Source organism: Mycteria americana, chromosome 3 (assembly GCF_035582795.1).
Source record: "Mycteria americana isolate JAX WOST 10 ecotype Jacksonville Zoo and Gardens chromosome 3, USCA_MyAme_1.0, whole genome shotgun sequence".
Classification (NCBI taxonomy): Eukaryota; Metazoa; Chordata; class Aves; order Ciconiiformes; family Ciconiidae; genus Mycteria; species Mycteria americana.
Window position 1 is genome coordinate 3,033,590 of NC_134367.1, and position 14,754 is coordinate 3,048,343.

General features: G+C 38.4%; 1 protein-coding gene across 1 annotated transcript in view; it reads left to right on the forward strand.

Moving 5' to 3' along the window:
• Positions 1 to 14,754, forward strand: part of MSRA (methionine sulfoxide reductase A) — a 293,150-nt gene that overhangs the window by 38,513 nt on the left and 239,883 nt on the right. The gene's annotated exons all lie outside the window — the stretch shown is intronic.

Below are 14,754 nucleotides of genomic sequence, written 5' to 3' on the forward strand. Positions count from 1 at the left end.
TCCTCTAATTATGTAGGTAACATATTTTAAAATGTTAGATTCTGTCTATGAATCATTCTCTCCCATTACTAGAGATGACATTTCCATTTAATTTCCCAGTAGGATTCCATTTAATGTTTTCAAAACAACGTCAGTTGAAATCATATTTGTTTTGGTTGTTTGCCTTTATAAAGAAATTTTTGTTAGAGGAATTTTTTAAAGGAAGTTTAAAGGAAGTTTTAAGGAATTTTTTAAAGGAAGTTAATAATTTTTATTAGAGGAAGCTTTTAAAATGGAAGAAAGAAGAGTTTTTAGAGATGAAATATTAGTAAAAGTTCCACTTGTTATTTTCTTTTAAATTCAATGCCTTGAACAGATGTCAAACTTGTGAGGCAGCTGTGGCGCATCTATGTATGATACCAGAAACAAAGGATTTGGGAGTCTGCTGAATTTTCTGATTTTGATCATGTTCTTATTCAGTGAATCACGTATATTTAGTGCTACTGTGAATGAAGCTAATACTTTGGTTTTAATTTACAGATGAAGAAGTTAGTCCATGCTTGGAGTATTCATATTGTCTTACCAGCAATATATAATATATAGCAGGTATATTGAATTTTTCTTACATTACTGGCTATGATGCAATATACCGCTCTGTTCTAAATATGTCTGTTCTAAATAGAAGATGGCCAAGTGATTTTTAGCCCTGAGACCAGGTGGCACGGACTGCCTCATGCCAGTCAGTCCAAGGCATGGATTCAGGCACTGAGACGAGATGTTCTCTATTCTCCAAATGCCCTGTTTTTTCAGAGATGACAAAGGTTGGATGGGGCTTAAATTTTTATGAGCTATCTGATAAGATTCTCCAAGGTATTTGACTCTTTGCCTTGTTTTAGGTTTGGTGAAATGTGGTGTGTTGAGTATAATGTGAAATTTAAATGTGTTAGGAAAAATTCTAGATAAAGAAAAACTGCTTATGCATTTGTGAGAGTGTGAAAAGGAGAAAAGTAGCGGGGGGGGAAACAACATATGTGTGAAGAATAAGAGAGACGTAAAATCTTAGTATGCTGCTTATTAATAGGATTTATTGCTGCTATTTGTAATAACCCTGATTGAAACCGTTTCTTTTACATTTCTTACTTGATACATTTTCAGGAAATTAGAAGAACATACTAAATGCGTTACCTTCTACCCCATGTCCCCTTTCTCTTCTCCTGATCTTTCTACTTGTTAGGTTTTAAACATTTATGGGGAAAAAACATTTTAAAAGGGCATCTAACACAAAGGTAATAATCACAGTGCCATGCTGTTTTATGGGGCAATAATCCAGTTGCCTTGTTTGAATAAACTACTCGGCCTTCATTCTCCTGGGCTTTACCTTAGGGAATGGAGCTGCATTATTGCCTTGTAAAATAGTGCTGCATTCCTGTTGATTAATTATAAATCTTTGCCTATCACTAGTCATGGAATACTTTCTATCTTACAGCATTCCTGTTCTTTTCCTTCATGGCTTTGTCCTGCATTCAGAGAATTCACAAATAAAAGCTGAGTTCCACCTGATTTGTGGCACTCTAATGTTAATCTCCATTCTGGGAGTTTCTGTATAAGCATGTTATACATTTATTTTCTTCAAATGAAGGTGAATTACAGCACCCTCCATGGGAACAGCTTCTGAGTGAGATTCAGCCTGCCTAAATTTCACTGAAGTCATTCAGTCTGAGATAACGGGGAGTGCAGCGGTGGCTTTAGTGCTGCTCCCTCCCCATGGGAGTCTACTCAACTTTAGATCACATATTCACTTATTTTCTGCAACGACTGGGATGCGTAAGCCAGTAGTAAGTAGGTGTTAGCAAGGAACTTGAGTAGTACCACCCAAATGAATTTTAAGAAGGTTGGGATCTCCTTAGGTATGAACGGGGAATGTGGGCTACTGCCTCACAGTGCCACCATCAACATAATGTCATTGTTGGCACTTAGCCGTATACTGATCCCTCTGTGTGTTGGTAACTGACCTTGTTGGGCTCTTACAGGGAATTTTTAAGTCTTTTTCCACTTCCTGAGACTTTCTGGGAATGGGAAGGACCAGTCCAGAAATACCTGGAATAACAAGAAACCAGACGCAGCCATGATCATATGGTTGCTGGCATGACATTTTCTGAAACGCAGGTAATCTAGCAGGACAGGCAGTTCAGAAGTATTGCCAAATAGGGTTACAAATTGATAGACACTGTCCCAATTGGAAGATCACAGGATTTGTAACAGCATTTGTAATTTGTGTGCTGGAGAAGAGTCTGAATAGTTTTCTTATAAATTACATCTTTTGTGGGGGGAACGACCTACATATGTTGGTGAGTTTGTACAGTGTACAATTCAGTGTACGATTAGTGAATGAGTGTTTTCTGATGTAGTATTTATGATTTGTGCTTAGCAAAATGTCCATTACCATTCCTTATTTATTTATGTGCCGGCTTGGATGCAATGGTCTCTATACTTTAAAATCATTTGGAAGTTGAACCTGGTGTTGTGCGTGACCGCCAGCTTACTAAGCGGTGTTTGATGGGGAGGACTTACCATACATCCAACTCAGTCATCAGAGATGACTATCAGCTGTTTTCTTTATGAACAGTGAAACAGTAACAAGGAAAAGTTTGATTGCATGTATGGAAAAAATTCTTCATAGGGAGAGTGTGAATCACTGTTCTTAGAGATTTTGAAAACTTGACTGGATGTGATCCTGAGCAGTCTGATTTAACTTTGAATTTGTTCTGCTTTGAGCAGGTGTTTAGGCTTCAGACCTCAGCGGTCCTTCCAAGCTACGTCTTTCTGTGATTGAAGCTGGTGAAGGGTCTAGAGCACAAGTCTTATGAGGAGCGGCTGAGGGACCTGGGGTTGTTTAGTCTGGAGAAAAGGAGGCTGAGGGGAGACCTCATCGCTCTCTACAACTGCCTGAAAGGAGGGTGTAGAGAGGTGGGGTCGGTCTCTTCTCCCAAGTAACAAGTGATAGGACGAGAGGAAATGGCCTCAAGTTGCACTAGGGGAGGTTTAGACTGGATATTGGGAAATTTTACTTCACTGAAAGGGTTATCAAGCATTGGAAGAGGCTGCCCAGGGAAGTGGTTGAGTCTCCATCCCTGGAAGTATTTAAAAGACGTTTGGATGAGGTGCTTAGGGACATGGTGTAGTGGTGGTCTTGGTAGTGTTAGGTTTACAGTTGGATTCGATGATCTTAAAGGTCTTTTCCAACCTATACGATTCTGTGATTCTGTGATTCTGTGTGAAACTAGGAGGTGCTGTCTTTGCATTAGTGTTACAAACTGCGCAGGAAGCCATGGATTCAAGTGTGCTTCTCCTGCGTCAGACAGCTTCTTTGGGTTCTTACTGGCTTGTGGGAGCCATGCTCTCTTCTCATACTCCTGCTTTAGTAGTTCATAAACTGTGCAGCTCGATGGAGAAACTTCTTGTTACTTTCTGGATGTGTTGCAGAATATGTCCTGGAGGCCTGGTTACTGCACAAGTGTTCTACTGCCTCAGTTTTAGGTACACCACCAGAAGTTGGTGGAATAGCTTCATGCTAGTCAGCTGCTTTCAAACCACCCATCACCAGTAAGGTTAGAGTTAAGAGTAAATAATGTGGAGAATATTTACAAGCTTTGCAAATACTTGATAGAAAGGAGGTCAACCCATGCTTGGTTGACGCATCCCAGGAGCACACCTGAAACACATTTCTACATCTATAATAGCTATGTCATCATTGTAAACAAAATAGTTTTCTGGTCTTGAGTCAGTCTGACCACATTTCACCTGACAGAACACTATAGCAACATTCAAAACATCTTTTGGAAAGGTTCCTGGTCCATACTGACACTAACTGAGTAGATAAATACACCAGCCAGTCTGCAGGGCCAGGGTCTTGGATCTAGTGCATACACTACATCCTGTTTAAATTTGCTTAAATTAGACTTTTCCTCCCTTTCCTTTCCTACTCATCTTCATGATTTCTTGTTTGTCGTTTGTCTAGGAGGCAGTTTCTGCTTCTGTTCCTGACAGCTAAGTGACCTTACATGCTAAGATATGCTATTTTTTTGACACACCATATGCAAGAATCTCTCTTGTGCTTGCCTGAATTACAAGGAGGTTATTAACTTTTAGTGGGGCGGGCTCCTCTTTCTCACCGCGTAAGGCAGTATGCAGGTTTCACAGTGAAGTTCTTCTGTGCACTGCATTTTATAGTTTTTATAAATACACGCAGTGACAAATGTATGTTACAGGCACATAAATGAGACAAATCACTGCACCCCACTATTGACTTTTGTTTGAGATCAAACATATTGATTATTTACTACCTGATGGTGACAGTGAAATTTGGATGCCTGATCCTCAATCTTGTTTTTGAGGGAAACTGTGATATTTACTTCTCGAAGTTCTCAGTGCTTTGGCTGCTAACAGCTTAGCGGAGTCTGTAGTTCTTTGTATGGAGTGGTAACAGCTGTTATCACCCAAGAAATGAAAATTTTTCAGTTCTTTGATTTAAGTGATCAGTGCTGATGGCTACTCATTTTTACAAAGGTCTTTAATTCTTGAATATTATGAACAGAAGTACATAAAATAAAGGTAACTTTCTCAGTTTACCTATGTAAAACAGTTTAATACTAATAATAACAAAAGGATTTTTATGAACAGTGTATACTGATGAACAGTGTTGTATTAAAATGTTATACTGGTAACAATTATTTAGTAATTTGTAATGTGCATTTTTATTTTTACTGTGTCTGAATTTGGAATATAATGGATAAACATGTTTAACTGTCAAACAGATTATTTAGTAATGAATAGAATTAGGAGGAATTAGGAGGAGAATTAGGAGGAGTTTTGGGAAGCACGAGGAAGTCACTGGGTAATGAGAAAGCTGAACTGCTGGTTTTCATTGCAGCAAGTCTATGAAAAGTTTTACAATGAAGACCCCATTTAATTTTAGAAGAGAGGAGTCCTCATGTGCTATTACCTGCATTTGGTACACGCAGGTTAATAAACTCTTCCCTTTATGGATACTTGAGAGGTATTCCTTAAAAATAAATATATTTCTGCACCACCCCCCCCAATTTCTTATTGTTTTGTGCAAATGAAGTCAGAACACAAGTGTATTTTAACTTTGCTTAGAGCAACATAATTGGTAGGATATATGATGCAAATAAATTGGCTCAAATTTTTACCTAATGTACCCCTGCTTGAATTCTCTTGCTGCCCTTGTGAACTGTAGTTATTGTTCTTGGATTGTAGTTATCTTTGAAGAGTCAGGGCTGCCTGTGGCAGTCGAGGAAAAATCAGAAGAAAATTTAAATCATTAATTAATGTAATCTAGTGTCTGTTTTACCAAAGGCTTTCAGGGACTTATTTAGCTCGATTAATGAGAGAAATTCCAACAGCAGGTTTTTAGAACAGGTTTTTGAAGAGTGTAAATGACATAGCTGCTGGAGGGAAAATGATCTTACACCTCTTTATATTAAGCCACCCACTGAATTAGTACTAAGGAAAAATATTCTTTTAAAGCTTTTATTTTTTATTTAGTTATTATTTAGTATTTGTGAAAATCAACCTAGTACACATTTTCTGTGAAGTTGTGAAGGACAGAGGACGTAAATCTCAACTATAGCTATCAGCTAAAAGTGTACATGGTCCTAAAAGTGACTGGGCAAAACCGTGGAAGACAAAAGTCTGCTGGGGGATACTGAACACAGGTAGCACCTTTGGGCCAGGGGTCCTGGCAAATATTCTAGGAAGCTGTCAATACGTGCTTGCACTGCTTCTATCCTCCTCTGTGGGAGGGAGAGCAAGGGTCTGAACTGACCTTTAGTTCAAGCTGGTATAGCTGTTTTGCATTATATGTTGTAGGATTCAGAAATACCTGTAACCAAACGAAAAAGGTAAAAGAAGTGAACGTGTTGAGATATTTAAAAATTTGAAATGTTTTCTTTTTATCTGTTTAAAATTGTTGTTATCATGCTTAAATTTGGAAACAAACACCGATGAACTAAAATACTGTTATTTCATACTATTACAGAAAAAGTTAGATTAGATGGGACTTCTGGAAGTTATCTAGTCCAATTCCTTGCTCTGAGCCTGGCTAACTTCAAAGTTAGGGCCTTGCTCAGTTGAGTACTGAAAATGTCCGAGGATGTAGATTTTAGGCACCTTGTTCTTGTGCTTAACCACTTCTGTTGTGAAAAATCTTTTCCTTGTATGGAGCTGAAGTTTTGGTTGCTGGTGATATTTTTGTTTCAAAAATATGCAACTACATGTTTTAATACTTCTGAAGCATTTGCATTTTTTTTTCCAAAACAAAAAAAAAATCTGTTAATTGATTATTTCCAGCAAATTTTTAATGTAAGGCATGCTAGCAATTGCTGTTGAAGAATGTCATCAATTCCTGTCCAGCTGTAATTATATTATTTAACATCAGTGAAAACGTTTGTCAGCCCAGAAGTTACAGCTGTCTACGGGGATGCAAAATGTCTCAAGTTGAGATATAGGATCCTAGAGTGGAACAGTGACGAACACTGAGAAAGACACAGAGAGATCTTCAAAATTGCATTAATTTTTTTTTTTTGGTAGCCTCAAAACTATGTCAAGTTCAATGCAAACGCACAGGCTTTCTTCCTCATTCATCCTTTTTTCCCCTCCCTCCTTCTCTATAGATCGTGCTAATCAAAATGGTAGTTAAGTAGAGAAAGACTCATACACTAATTCTATAGCAGAGGAATACTGTAGTTTTTGAAATGAAAACTAAAAAGCAAAGGTTTGCACTGTGTTGTATAATTGTAGAATAACGTAGGTTGGAAGAATCCTCTGGAGGTCTGTGGTCCAACTTCCCACTCCGAGCAGGGCCAGATTAGGTAGGTGAGGTTGCTCACCTATCAAAACATAAATTGCTCATCTATCTAAAGTGTTTTACTGGTTGAAAGATAAAAGTAGATTGCCACTTATTTGTCTGAGCTGTCTCTGTTAGAAGAGTTTTTAGTGGCCAGAAGTTCAATGACAAAATGAAAAAACGATGAAGAATTATTTCTCAGTATACTAAAAATGTGTACGCTTTACATGTGGCTATATGGACTAAGCCTAAGTGCATTAATTTAAAAGATGTGCTAATTATTCTTCCTCTTTAAAGAACAGGGGCAACAATATTATACTCACCAAAGGTCCAGCTGACAATCAGGAGGCCAATCTGACAGTGACAGCATACAGAATTGGAGGTAAAGTGATAAAGCAGTAAGAAAGCTAGAAAATGGAGGGATAAAAAGGAATCCCCAGGCAATCTGAATGTATGAGTCAGAGGAGGAAGGAAGGAGGATGGCTTGCAGAGGAGAACTAAAGGAAGGACTGAGGAAGTGTGGCTTTCAGGGTAACTGATGTGAGTGTGGAAAGAAGGATTGAGACGTGGAATTTCACGGGGACTCATTTTAAGGTCATGAGCCACAGAGGAAAGCCCCAAAAAGAAGGTGACCGGTGAACTGCCTCCTCATTACTATGGACTACAACATAAGCAGAGCAGTTCCCAGGGGAGGCAGTTAACCCTCTGTGGGTCTCCATGTTGGCAGTATCCCCAGATTCTCAGTGCATCAGACCTAGTGTGCTGGAAAGAGAACTAATACACTAACAATTTGTGTAATCATTACGAGCAGCAAGGTTTTATTTTATATCTTACATTAGTACATAGCTTCACCAAATTAGAGCATGTGATATGCCTACATTTTTAATATCAGGAGGTTTCAATAAAGGTGAAGAGAAAAGAATCTTACTCTTTTAAAGCTTGCATAAAATACTGCATTTGAATACAAAGCAACTGCTTCCATGAACCATAAACCAGTCCCAATGCACCAAGGAGGTTCATTATTCGGCCCAAGAACACACATGAACAGCTCACAAATGCAAGCACAAATGGCATCCCCTATGGCTTTTGTTTTAGTGAAGCCTCTGGCAGCAAGAGGTCTATTTCTTCGTTAACATCTTGATTTATCCTTGTTGGCAAGCTAGCCCACCTTATTCCTTATATTGTGAAATGCACGCAATACCTTGGCTATGATTATGATATAGAAGTGACAGTTTAAACAGCCTTTAAGTAGCTTCATCATAGCCATAAATGGCAAAAGGTTCTTTCATCACTTTTCTGTGGTTTGTATTTAAAATGACTGTTGTCCTCTTGGTATGTATCAGGGTAATATCTACCAGGACAGCAAAAGATACACTGTGTTACCTAAAAATTTTCACTGGTGTATATCTGTCAGTGATAATTCTGTTATTGCTTATGCTCAGATACTAGTGCTTCTAGTTCAGTCTTTCACCGGAGAAGCTTATGATTCATTGGCGAGAGAAATGTGTAAGTTGTGTCCAAAAGCTGGTAGAGTGAAAACCACAGCAATGTAGCAGCTTTGTTGGTACTGAAACGAACCTTGGGACTTGTCCTTCCTTTTGGGAGGAGTACAGGTGCCGTAACGTGGCGTTATGCTGACATTTACAAGGTAGTTGTGTAGTAGTTGGTTATACCACCCCATACTGGCTTTCACATAATTTGTCCAGGCTAGAATGTGGTGCAGACCATATTCAACTCCCGTGAACAACGTGCATCCTGAAAATACATCTGAGAGGGAACTCTGCTAGATTGGTCATGTGTTGCCAATTCAAACAAAGGTAAAGCATTAAAATAGTCAAACAGTAAAATGAGACTAGTAAGCTGTTGGCATTTGAACTTATTAAGGGTTCCCAGACTCTTGTCTACGTAGAACCCTCAGCAAAAAGATGAGGCAGTCTCGAGTGATATTAGTAGCTGAGCTGAATACATCCAATCCTCCCATTTTTGGGAGCCCTGCCTGTCAGAAATGATGGATCAAACAAGTGTGAGGTATTGATGGTAAAGGGAACTCCTTGCTTTAAGAGCTTTAAGTGGCACTTAAGGAAAGTAGATGGCCATACCACTGTGATTCAGGGTGCCAAGGAAAGTAGATGGCCATACCACTGTAATTTGGGGTGCCTCAGCCAGGTACCGCGTCGTGACTGGGACTAGTCACCCCTGAAGATCTTTGGAGACCAATGCAGTGAACTTAACTGAAATGTCAGTCTCTCCTTATTGACTGTAGCTATATCTGGAAGATGAATGAGTGCTTCTACAAATATATGTATTAGCTTCCTGCAGGGGCTGAGAAAATAAGAAGTTAAAAGTCCCCAAATTGTTTTGGGCTTGTGTTTGTACTTTGCGTTACTCTTTTTGTTTTTCACTCTGAGTGGCAAGCACATTGAACTCTTGTAGTGGTGTTTCTCAGATTTTATTTGTATAGCTGAGATTTGTATTTGATAGTGTGATTTTGCCACGCATCCATACTAGTTCTTGCCACTAGAAAAAAGCGGGAAGAAATTTCAACGCCACCATATCCCTGCTTTTAGTCTTAATTGCTTTCAGTTGGATCAAAGACTGCCTACTAAAAGAAAGAGAAACTTCTAGTCTGAATTAAAAAAATCTTCACAGACTTATCATCAAACCCCAAAGAAACATCAGTTCTCTTATTTTTACTTTCTTGTATTTTCCCAATACCTGTAATCCTTCTCATGTTTCTATTTACCTTTTTTTTTTTTAAATCCCTGCATTCTTTTTGATGTTTAGCTGCAGAAACTGTCTTTTCAGAAATTGTGGCTTTTTCAGTATGTTAAAAATATTTTCATTTTAATACTGCAGCTGCATACATAATTTTAATATAGCTATACACAATTTTATAGCTTGCATTTTTTCTGGGCGTTTATATTGAAGAAGCAAAAGTCTACTATTATGTTTTGTTATTAAAAATGAAACTTTAAAACATTAATCCACCCAACAAATAAAGAATTCTGCAAAGCATTTGATGTTGGTTGCAAAAATAATGTCAGTACTGTATCATATTCAGAAGAGCATTTTATGTGTTTCTCTGTTTTATGATCTATAACACTGCATTGTTTTTTTTCCAAAGCTTCTGTTGGATCCTTCTTGTTGAGATTATTTAGCAGCTTGGTTTCTTGTGTCCTTATGGGTGCAGAGTGACACTTTTCGCTGCTGCCTATTTTAAAATTTTCTTCCATCTCATTTTCATGATCCTATAATTATGTTGGATCAATGTCTGATTGTGTGATGGTTTAACATAAGGATCATCTGACTCAGTCCTCCTCTAATGGGCAGAAGCAGATGCTTTATTTGATCAAGGGTGATACAAACCTTTCACCCATTTTTATTATCTTTTATTGTATTTTTGGATGGTAAATATGCTGGACCTCTTTTGATACACTGCTGAGCTGTGTATCACATATCGTTTAAGTAGTTACCAAGCCTTGAAGACATTGAGTTATTGTGTTAGAATTTTTCTGAGTTAAAAGATTTTTGGTTTACATTGTTTTTAAGGTACAAGTTGTTTTGATCATTCTTTAATAAAATAAAGATAAATTTAATATAATGTCCTTCATCATTATTGATACTTTGGGATTGTAGTCTCCTAGCAACAGAAAAGAAGACAATTTGAAAAAAAAAGGTTAAGTGTAGAGAAATCTATACTTAACTATTCTCCCTACTTACTTATTAATTTCAAGCTCTTAGTAATTGGAAAAACTGCAGCCAAATCTTAAAAAAAGTCTTTACTCCTAACTACTTTATGTATTTTCTCAATACTTTTTAGTGGAGAAATGGTCAAAGTATTTGTTTTATGATCCTGCAGTCCAGCTGTGCAGGAAGAAATGGTGAATTTTGCTAACAAGATTGAGCTTAAACACAATTTTTAACCACATAATATGAGGTCATCCGTGCTGTCGGGTCATCCTAGCCTTGTAACGGGTGAAACAGACTCCAGGAATAAAGACTCCCTCTGTGCTGGGGAGCATCCGTCTTCAGCAGTCAGTGGTGACTGTACGCCAGCTCATCCCTCACCGTGTTTTCCCTTTGTGGTTGTTGCAGCCTGGGTCAGTGATCGATGAATTCACACTCTGTGTAGACAGGAAGCTCCTTCCCCAAGTCTATGTAAGAGAACGCCCACATAGCTGGAAACAGAATTCAGGGGGAGCGAGGGATGATGTTGCCTGTGGCACGTTACGTTGCTAGTACTGTTGCCCTTGGGTCTGCAAAGGTTCAAGGCCGTTTGCTGTTAAAGCGTGTGTTGCTTTTGACGATACGTGGCTACCAGTGCACCGTTACCTTTACCATAATGCCGCAACTCTTACAGAGACAAAAATGGGTATTTAAAATACTAAATGTATTAAAAAAATAAAACCTCTGCACAGCCCCAGAATTCTTTTTCCCCAAACCAGTGCATGGCTTTACGTATCCTCTTTTCCAATATCACTTTCTACCTGTTTAAAAGAAAGCTTCTAAATGTCCTTTATACCTGTGACTTATAACGTCCCTGTATTCCTGATTTCTGGCTCACTGTCGATATGGGTCTTGACATCCATTTGATTAATTTCTACTATTTCATTGCTCTGTTAGGGTTTTAGGTTTGGCCTAATCCTCCTCATGTGCTTTCACTCTGTCTCTTACCAGTACATCATCCCTGCACCACAGATGCTTGTAAGCGTTCATATTAAAACTAAGTTAAACTTGCATTTAAAAGAAAATACTATTGTAAACGAAGGAGAAGCAGCACATAGGAAGACATAACCTTTTCATTTGATATCTATAGTTAGTGCAAGCTTTTGGTATATGAGGATAGTTAAGAAGTTACTGTCGATAAACTTGGATGCTAGCAACATTGTCTTGATCTCTCAGCTTCATACCATTTCATGCCATGCTTGGTTTGAGTGGCTTTTTGGTCTTGTTTTGCATTTTTTTTTAAAATAAAGGCACGTAACCTACTTATCGATTCAGAGAACAAAGTTTTTAATTCATGGAATGTCACTTTGTCCTTGTTTTCAGTTTATACACTGATTTTCTCTGTACCAGTAAAAATTCCAGTTTCTAAAGATGTTTTAGGTGAGTGTACCAAGTAACACTGTTAAAACTGGGACAAGCTATGTGAGAATCTATTCCTTCTGCATATCTGGGCAGTTCAGAAATCGTTCTACACTTTACAGCATGCTGTCTTGAACCATGAGAGACATTTCAAAGAACTTTCCCCTTCTCACAGGGGTATTTGCGTAATCATCTTTGCTGGAACAAGTTCTTTTGGCATGCTAATGAATTCTCAACTCCAGGAGGTTCTTCCTACAAAGTTGCTTTACATCAGATTTAATGCTGTTAAAAGCACACGAGAAAATTTAACCCACAAAACACGTGCCATCATCGTTTATGCTGCTTCATGAAAATGTGACATGCACGACACGAAGAGATGATTGACTAAGATAACTTTATATAGTGTGAAGAGGAACAGGCTAAGCTGTAGCCTTGCTCTGCTGGATATAAGCAAAGCCTTGGGATGATGCCATTATAGGTCCACATTAATTACTCAGTAATTATCCAAGAAGAGAAACAAAGAATTTTACAGAGATTATAAGGGATATTGGATATCTGTAGTTTTATTTTTTTTTTAAATTAAATATTAAGCTTTTCTGTAAGCTCTCCTCTTTTTCTGACTTTTATGAGTTTTCACAATTCTCCTTTTTAATGGGTCATTTTGGGGTATCTTGGGTCCTTGGTCACAATGCAAACATAGAGTGGCTTGAAAACATAGCCCTTAGAGGAGAACTAGGGCCTGACAGAGCCAAATTAAAATTGCCATGAAACAGTAATTCTGATTTTTTTTTTTTTTATCTTCTCTGCAAATTTCCTCTCTGAGATAACAGGAAAAATGTGAAGTCTTCTGGCCACTGTGCTACTGAGTCATGGACCTTGTTTGTTTTCCTTCTGGCTGCGTGACTCCTGGCTGCGTGCTTATGGTCTCACCCAGAGGTGTCAGTAGTTGTTCTGCTGAATCTGGTGGTTGGGATATTTTGTAAAGGTGCCACAAAAATGGATCTGAATCCTTTCAGGATCCTGCGCAGAAGACTGAAATTTAATCTGTCAAAATCTGTCAAAATCAACCCAAAGACTGGGTTGATGTGCATTAGCAATACTGCCTAATGGAAACTGGTAGAGTAGCCATCTTGGTGAGATCTGCACTTAGTTAGTGGTCAAACCTTTTGCTGTTTTGAATATATTATTTTCAGTAAGGAAAATAGCACTTTCCCAGGGGCATGCTAAGGATATTAATGGAATGCTGCAGCATTCAACATGTTTAAGAGTGGTAAATACTGTAGAGATGTTGCCTACTGGATTTTCAAAGGGATGTAAACATCCATCTTCCATTTTGATTTTTAGGGAAGTTATGCATGCAAATACTTTATTTTTGTACATCCAGCCCATAAATTCTTTTAAAAAGTTGCCAAAAGGCTTACTTTCAGTAATAATTCTTAATGGAGAACAAAAGCAATAGTGCTACTCCATCATTAGAAATAGTTCCTGAAACCGCTCTACATCATTGGTAAGACTACATCAAGAATGATACATCTGTTGATGATGTCTCTGTGATGAGAAGGATGTGGAAATAGCGAAGAGAAATAAAGGTCAGCCAGAAAAATGACTTTGAAGCTGAAAAGCAAGCCTTATGATGTGGGTCTTGAAGAACTCAAATTATAACTCTGTATGAAGAGAAGATGGATAGGCAACTCTCCTTGTATGTGGGTACTTGGAAGTGGAGAAGATTCCTGCTAATGAGTGGCATTTTAGTTTTGCAGAGAAAAGTGTAAGAAAGACTGAAGTTGATGATAGATAAATTCATCTCTAAAACAAGGGTTGGTTTGCTAGCTGCAGAGATCATTGAAGTATGGAGCAACTTCCCAGGGGACCGTTACACTTATTATATCTGGACTCTTTCAAATTAGTTTAGGTTTATATTTCAAAAACTTAAAACCTGTTTTGGGAGAAGTTATTTGACCTGTATGTGCAGAACACATTTTTAACCTCATAGTTCTCTTGTGCAGCCTCTTGCATGACAGGTTTTGAGCACAGAGGATTGCCTGTATTACCCTCAATGTGTTAACAGCCTCTGTGTACTGTATTAAAACAGTTCTTATAATATTATTTTTAAGGGTGGATGCAGGTCATTGGTGCACATTAGGACTTCTTCAGTACACAGTACTTCAGTACTGAAGGTTAGCCAAGCGAAGAAGGTTGGCTAACTGATTTTTTCTATTACGCTTTTCTGGAGGGTGATTACAACTAGAGAGGGGGTGTCACAGAATCACAGAATCGTATAGGTTGGAAAAGCCCTTTAAGATCATCGAGTCCAACCGTAAACCTAACACTGCCAAGACCACCACTACACCATGTCCCTAAGCACCTCATCCAAATGTCCTTTAAATACCTCCAGGGATGGTGGCTCAACCACTTCACAGAATCACAGAATCACAGAATCATATAGGTTGGAAAAGACCTTTAAGATCATCAAGTCCAACCATAAACCTAACACTGCCAAAAAAACCACCACTACACCATGTCCCTAAGCACCTCATCCAAACGTCCTTTAAATACCTCCAGGGATGGCAACTCAACCACTTCCCTGGGCAGCCTGTTCCAATGCTTGATAACCCTTTTAGTGAAGAAAAATTTCCTAATATCCAGTCTAAACCTCCCCTGGAGCAACTTGAGGCCATTTCCTCTTGTCCTAATGGCAGAGCAATGTTTGCAAATCCACTGGTGTGTGCTGCTGTAGAATTATGCAGAGTGGGGATGTTTGAGGGCACAGGGTCTGCTGGGATAGTGCTGAGCATATTCCAGGGCAGGAGGTGGCAACCATGGTA